The following is an 8,069-nucleotide window of genomic DNA, read 5'->3' on the forward strand; positions in this document are numbered from 1 at the left end:
AGCAGGGCAATTTACTGGCCAGACATGTTAATTAGACCCTGTGTGATATTCAAGCAGATAGGAGAAGTCCCATGGTGTGCAAACACTTTGTGCCATACTACGAGGCAACAGTCTGTGTCTTTTAAGAGGAAATGAATGCATCGTTGAGAAAAGAGTCTCACCACAAGGCCCATTCAGTAGCTAAGCTTTCTATCATCTCATACAGATTTTTTTTCTTTTTTTTTTGTAAGCACATTCGTGATTCATGTGAAACTGATAAAACTATTGCATTGTTGTGTACCAGATTGGAACAGAGTGCTCTTATAATAATGTAGCCATCATACACTAAATGTCTCAGGTGTTTAATTTAGGTAACAAGAGACTTTTTAATGAGAAACATGAGCTGATGATCAAGATCGACAGTATTTCTCAAAACAAAACTAACAATTTACCAACGCAATTTGGTGGCACTGGATGTTGCCCCACATTCTCCTGATGTGATTCAGCATATGTTTTTATCAATCTATAATTTTGTTATCCTGTATTTCCATGCTTTATTTTCATTTCTGCTATGTGGTTTATTCTGCAGATACAACATCTACATGTCTGTCCAGCCTAGGAGAGGAATCCCACCTCATCAGAGTACAAGGATAGATTATGTTGTATTGCTGTACAGATTAAAATCCGCCCACTGTGGCAAATGTGTGATTTAAAATACTGACCAGCTTTCCTATTCACATCTACAGTTTTGCCCTTCTATATTACTACAGATGTAATGTTTTTGCTCTCATATTACTGACTGCTGCATGTCACTCCTGAATCACAGTCTACTTCTCTCTCAATGTTTTTATCCTGCTAAGACTGAAACTTTAATGAATAACCCACCCTGTTCATCACAAAGGGGTAAGGCAGAGCTGCTCAGTGTCCCCAAACAACAGTGGGAGAGAATATAAGCAAGGAGCCTAACCGCCAGTGAAAACTTTATGGTACAACTACAGTACAGAAACCCCTAATACAAAAATAATTGGTACAAAATAACTTGTCGAATGTAAGAATTGTAGAAAAAGTTCACCAATGTTCCCCTTCAATCTGCTGTCCCAAACAGCCTCTCTTAACAAAGAGTTCTAAATACATTTCCTGTCACAAACCCATGTCCACACTTGAAGTATTTCATGGAGACAACTCCCTAGTTTTCTCACTTTCACCTCAATACCACACCTCAAGAACAACAAGTGTGCCACCACGACACAATGAGGGCACAAGTCATACTGCTCCAAATGACTGCTTATACTACACTACCGAAGAAAAGCGAAGGCGGCACTAATTGTAGCTCTTCCTGACCTCAAAGACCACAGGTCGCCCAAACAGCAAGTTACCATCCAGATTTGGAACAGCCTGTCCTTGTGCAGACAAATTAGGACAATGAATGGGTTCCCTCCCTGTTGGTGATTGGCTTTATGGCATTTTGATAAAAGAGCACTTCAGACAGAAGTAGTCTGAGTCTATTTTTAACAATTCTCTATTATGCTTTAATTATCCATGAACATTTCTGACATACCAGGACACCTTATGCAAGTTAATTATACCTCTCACTTAACAAAAATTGGTCTCTGTTGCTGAGATTCTGCAAATGGTCCTTAGTCAATGAAAAATTGAGGATAAATGGCTATGTGCGAGTTCTAAGATTCAATTCTCATTAATGGTGCATGCTGCAGCTGCCCGCAGAAGGCAAGGGCTCTTAAACTCTCCATTGTTCTCGGTTGGGAAATTACAGGCATTTCCAAGCTGGACAGATGAGTGGTGTGTTTAAATGTAAGAGAAATGATAACCTCTTTCCCCCTCAGATGGAGGAAATCTGTGGCACAGATAAATATAGTGGGTATTTATTACTCCCACAAGAGCCCTTGGACTGCACCTTTGGATTATGGCTTTCCTGGGAATATTTAACAAATATTTGAAAGGGGGCTTGAGCATTTGTTGCGGTACACACATCAGTAGATAAGACACACATAATCATTCTTTATACAAGATTGTGTACAATACAGTCAGAGCTGGTGTGCAACAACAGATAATGTCGTTCCATAGACAAACCTTAGTAATTATACAGTCTCTTGTTACCATAAAGGGAAATATAAACAGCTACCTTGCTGAGAAAGGTATGATCAAATATACATTATGGCAGACAGGGTATGTCTTTGATGAATTTGCTATGGCAACCAGGACACGTTAAAGTGCCTGCCAGATGTTGCAGTGTGGCTGGGATGACACCTTTGAGTGTGTTTCACCTGAATGCCCATCAGTGTCTGAAAAGAGAGAGGAGTTTGAAGCCATGCTGTTTTTCTTCATATTAGTCCTCATCAACATTGACACTACATTCCAGCAATAATTATAAGTAGGCAGTAAAAATCAATTACATTCATGATTAAAAAGAAACTTTGCAAATGCTCTGAACGCAGTTACAAGTTAATGATGAAACATGTCTCGTACAGACAAATTATCTCTTACTAGGCTCTGCAGCATTGCGGCTGCTTTCAAACCGGCCATTAAATTTTCATTCCTTTTATGCTAAAACAGTGCATGCCTTGCATATTGAAAACGGTGCCTCTCCATGAGAAGCAAAGCCACTCTTTGAAAATTTTTAAAAAACAGCATTCAGTATTTTGACAAGTGAAATGATCAAGGACTTCACAGACACTACAAATCGAATCCTTGAACAAATGTGTCTGAATGGCACATGTGGGTCGGATTATTAGAGTGTGTTCTCTCCTTTTCCAAGAGTATAGTTAATGTCCAACAGGACAAATGCATCAAAACCAACTACATTTATGTAATGGCACAGTATACTCATACTGAATTATTTTTGACATAAAAAGTCTGGATTAGTTGCAACCAGGAAATAGGGACAAAATACAGCTCTCATTTTGTAAAAAAAATCATGATGATACATTGCAGGCAGAACATACATTAGACAGTGCTGAAATAGATCAACTATAACATTCACAGAAGACAAGACAGGATGAAATTTCCAGCATCTTCTCCCTTCAAGAAGAACTCTTTTATCCCTTAGGCACGGCTCACAGAACAAGACTGATTAGACTCCACTTCAGTGCCTGTTGTAATTATACACATAAGACCTCAATTTGTGTTTATTAGTGCTGTGGTATTTCAAAACCACATATTACAGTAAATTGAAATTGGTCTCACAGGCTGAGGGTTTGGATAGCAGCCATTTTGTTTTGGTCTGCATTCCATGACTCTCGTGTGTTTGCCCCACTCCCTTGCTGTGCAACATCTAAAAGTGGGTGTGTTTGACCCTTTCTGTATTTAATTTATGTATTTTTTTATTTCATCAAAGCGGCCTTCTCAATTTGTGAAGGAAAGTGGACAAGAGCTCCACAGGAGCAATTTCCTGTCTCAAAAAGAGAGTGGAGAATGTGACTGACCAATCAGAATGGTCAGTCACATCTCCAATGACTCCAGTTAATCTCAACAAATAGGTGTAAAAGCATTTTTTATTTATTTATTTATTTCCAAATTGCAATGCAGTTCTTTGATTCCGCTGTGATGTCACCATGTTCTATTCCATACATGATGTCACAGAGTCATGACATGTTAGAATTCTCAAACTGAAGACATATATCAACCTTGTTCATTGGTGCCAGATATCCTGATCGATATAGACAACCTTGGAAAACTTGTTCGAAAGAAAGTATTATTACTCTGTTTTCAGTATTTACTCAATACAAAACTCAACTCAAAACTCCTGACTTCACCTGACCTCAAGGGACTGTTTGGTAAGTTGAAATTTTCCAAAAATCACTTGTTGTCTCTAAGGGAAGGTTTCCTTTAATTGTGAATTTAATTCCACTTTAATTCACAACTAATATAATTAATTAATATACTGTTTTTTACAAGTAACAGTGATAATACAGACATATACAGATAAGTAATGTTAGATTCTGTAAAGTGAAGTAACAAGATGAACGGATATTGAGAAATGACTTTCATCCCATGTTTCACCTCTTACTTATTCCAGTTTATATCTATTTATTCATGTTAACCTCTTCATTTGTTTTACATATTATTATCTAATAAAATATTGGTAATATACATATTATATACAGTTTAGTTTGAGCAGTAATTGGTGAACAGGGATGTCATCATCAATTCAGCAAAAGCAGGAAAACTTAAAATCAGTCCTTAGTATACAAAGATTAAAATTAGTCTACTTTTTCTGTATTTGTGATTTAGTTTTATTTAAGTGTCAAAATAGGTTGATATGGGGAGTGGGTTTGTTTTTACAGTATGTATTTAATGGTAGTATTTATATATATCATCAAAGAAGACAAATTAAAATATAGGTATAATTTTTTTTAGCAATAGATTTTGTGGGTTTTACTGACTGCCAAGCTCTTTGATACCAGACTAAACTTTGCCTTTCTATATTTCTTATTTTCTTTAAGGTTTGAGAAATCACAAACAGACTGAACCTTCCAACATGGAAAATATAAACCTTGACGTGGCTGAAGGAAAGCTGTTCTCCTCTGGATCCTCGGACTACAGAGCGCAGAAGTACCTAGGATGTGGTGTATATGGAGAAGTCCTCCAGTGCAGGAACTTAACATCCAATAAAATAGTGGCTCTGAAATTCATAAAAGACAATGAATATATTGACGAGGCAAAGCATGAGGTGCAACACTTATCTTTGTCAGTGTTTCACTTATATATTGCTTTAAAACTACTTGTAGTCTTACCAAACATGTCTTCCATCTCATACATCCCACAGGAAAAAATCTTGAAAGAGATACAAGCCCTGAACTCCAGCAAGTACAATATTGTCAAATGGATCGACTCCTTCATCTATGAGGGATTATATTGTCTCGAGATGGAGAAGCTGGATATAACTCTGCATGAATTTGTGCGGAAGACCCGTTCTAAGTCTCTTCCACTGAAGAAGATCCGTCCTATTCTGCAACAGGTTTGCAAAAAACTAAATTTGAGGGTGTTAAGATAGATAAATGGCGTTCATTGAGTTCTTTAAAATCTTACTATAACCCTTAGACTCTCTGCAGTCATTACAGCTACACTTGATGGTCTTGTGTATTGTTAAATAATATTTAAGGGAATTAACTGTTTACCTGTTTATACAAGTATATTTCAATTACATATGACTACATTTTACACTTTTACACATTTTAACAATGCAGTATAGTTGACCAAAATATTAACATATATGTTTTTTGTGATTTCAGTTGTCTACAGCGCTTAAGTTCCTGTCAAACGTAGGGATTATTCATGCAGATCTTAAGCCTGACAACATTATGCTGGTAGATCACCTGAGGCAGCCGTTGAGAGTCAAAGTCATCGATTTTGGCTTTGCCTTTCCGGCTTCCGTAGCAAGGCGTGGCGCAACTCTTCAGGCCCAGTGGTACAGGTAAGTAACTGACAGATGTTTAATGTAAGATATCCTGCAAGCTGCTGTCACAATTCTTTGTCAGGCTTGCAAATAGCTAATCAACACCATCAAACTATATCTGAATATTTATTAAACTAATAGTTGACTGTAGAGCAGGAGTCTATCTCTAATTCTGTCTTTATAACCACAGCAATATGTTTTCTCTTCCTCTTTTAAAGATCTCCAGAGATCCTGCTCGGAGCCCCCTACAACCAGGCTATCGACACCTGGTCTCTGGGCTGCATTGCCGCTGAACTGTTTATGGGCCAAGCACTGTTTTCTGGCAAGGATGATTACGACATGGTCAGTAGTAAACTTGAACAGATTTACACTTACAAAACACAGCAAAAAGTAAATGTCAGCCATAATGTCTAGCAAGAGATATGTCATAATCACTTATTTCATATTTTATTCTAAAAAGAGACACATTTCATCCACAAATATTATTTGAGTAATGCAAGTGTAAATACACATGACCTAATCACCCAAGATCAGTATGAGTCTAGCCTTTAGGTTATCTAACTTCTGTTCAGCTTATTCTACTGTGAAAATGAGCTTTAAAGTATAACTTAATATTGTGTTGTGACCACAGATGAGGCACATGGTATACACTGTTGGAAAGCCACCAGATGATCTCCTCAGTAATGGACTGTTTACCATGATGTACTTTAATATAAAATATAGAGAGAATGACGTCTACTGGAAATTTAAGGTAATATAAATTGTGCATTTTTGTACTGTACCTTTGCTTACATTTGTAATATCTTTAACACCACAAATGTTCAACTTTAAAATGTCATCCTTTCCCCTGGTGCTACTGACAGCATTTAGAACCAAATTGAGTAATTTATTTATTTAAATTTTATTTTTCTCTTAAGTCATCCCTCGAAGCTCATCATTTTATATATAACCCGCGCACTGTTAACAGCCTAAATGATCTGCTGGAGGTAGGTTTTTATAACTTGAATATGTAAACACATGATGCAAAAAGTTCAGATTTTCTTACCATTATATTTTATTCTGATCCAGCACAAGACATTAGATGAACTCTCAGGAGAAGATGCCGAAGCAGATCAAAGTGACCGGGCAAGCTTTGTGGACTTATTAACCAAGATGCTGAAGATGAACGTGTCTGAAAGAATAAGACCCAGCCAAATTCTTCACCATCAATTCATAACAATGAGCCACTTCGGAGGCTTCAAAGACAGCATCCAGTAAGTGTGCTCTTAGATGTGTGTGTTACACCTGGGCTGCTGGAGATGGAGGAAGTTGTTTGACTCAGTTGACTGGTTATCTTTCAGTGTTAAGTCCTGCTCAGACCTGATGAGCATCTGTCAAACGTCTGCAAATGACGGCACCTCCACCTCCACCTCCACCTGCCCTGCCAGTCCAGCCCAATGCCGCAGTGCCCCCATCGAAGGTCACCCTGCTGTGCTGAGCAATAAAAGGCAGACTCAGAGTGCCGATACCAGTGGAGGAAGCACTCAAGTAAAGAAAAGAAAGCGTGATGATGCTGACGAATCTGCCGACTGTGGCAGGTAGGTGTTAGAAATATCTCTCTGTCTTGATTATTTCATACTTCAGTGGAACAGTTCAACATTTTGGGCAAACTTCTTTTTTTTTTTTTTTTTTTTATCAACACAGAACTCCATACCCCTCCACTCCAAAGGAAGGGGGGAAGGGATGGCTGACACCATATCCATCACGCACAAAGTTATCCGCACAAAAAAGAAAGAGGGATGACACTGATCTGAGCTCCCCAGCAAAGAGGATCTGTGTAAATGTGGATAAAGAGCTGACAGACAGCGTCAAAAGTAAACTCATTTAGTATAAGTTGTTCAAAATCAACTACTGATTGTCTGTGTGATACATTTTTATGATAGCATATAATATAAAACTTTAATTGGGATTCATTTTGATGGCAGATAATGGTGAATTAATAAACATCTTCTTTTGTTTGTTTGTTTTTTTAAGATTCCAAACCCTCCAACTCAGAAAATGGCCCAGGCAGCACACCCAAGGTCAGCCCTCTCAAGAGGAAGAGAGATGAGGAGGAGTCAGAATCAGGCAATAGCTCCCCTGACAGAAAGAGGAGGGAAATACTGGCTGAAGGAGAAAAGGGAGCCAACCCCGACTCAGAAAATGTCCACTCTGACACACTCCGAGTCAGCCCTCAAAACAAGAGGAAGAGAGACATTAAGGAAGAGACTGGATCCTGTAAAACCTCCCCTAAGAAAAAGATGAGGGAGAATCTGGCTGGAGGAGAGGAGAGAACCACCACACCTAAAACAGCTACAATGCATCCTGCCAGTTAGTGTCAGGCTAGCTGTGCACATTTTCAGTTTATTCTTTTTTTCCTCTCCTTTTTTAATTTTTTGTCCTGTAAATAGTTTTTTTTTCTTCTTAGTTTTTTGTCCTGTAAATAGTTTTTTTTTTCTTAGTTTTTTGTCCTGTACATTTTCTCTTTTTTTTCTTAGTTTTGTCCTGTAAATAGTTTTTCATCCTGTACATTTTTTTTCTTTTTTTTCTTAGTTATTTGTCCTGTAAATGTTTTTTTATATGTTTTATATATATTTTTATATGTCTTAGTTGTTTTATATTTTTATATTTATATTTTTTATATATATTTTTATAT

The sequence above is a fragment of the Scomber japonicus genome, chromosome 17 (genome assembly GCF_027409825.1).
Source record: "Scomber japonicus isolate fScoJap1 chromosome 17, fScoJap1.pri, whole genome shotgun sequence".
NCBI classification, from domain to species: Eukaryota; Metazoa; Chordata; class Actinopteri; order Scombriformes; family Scombridae; genus Scomber; species Scomber japonicus.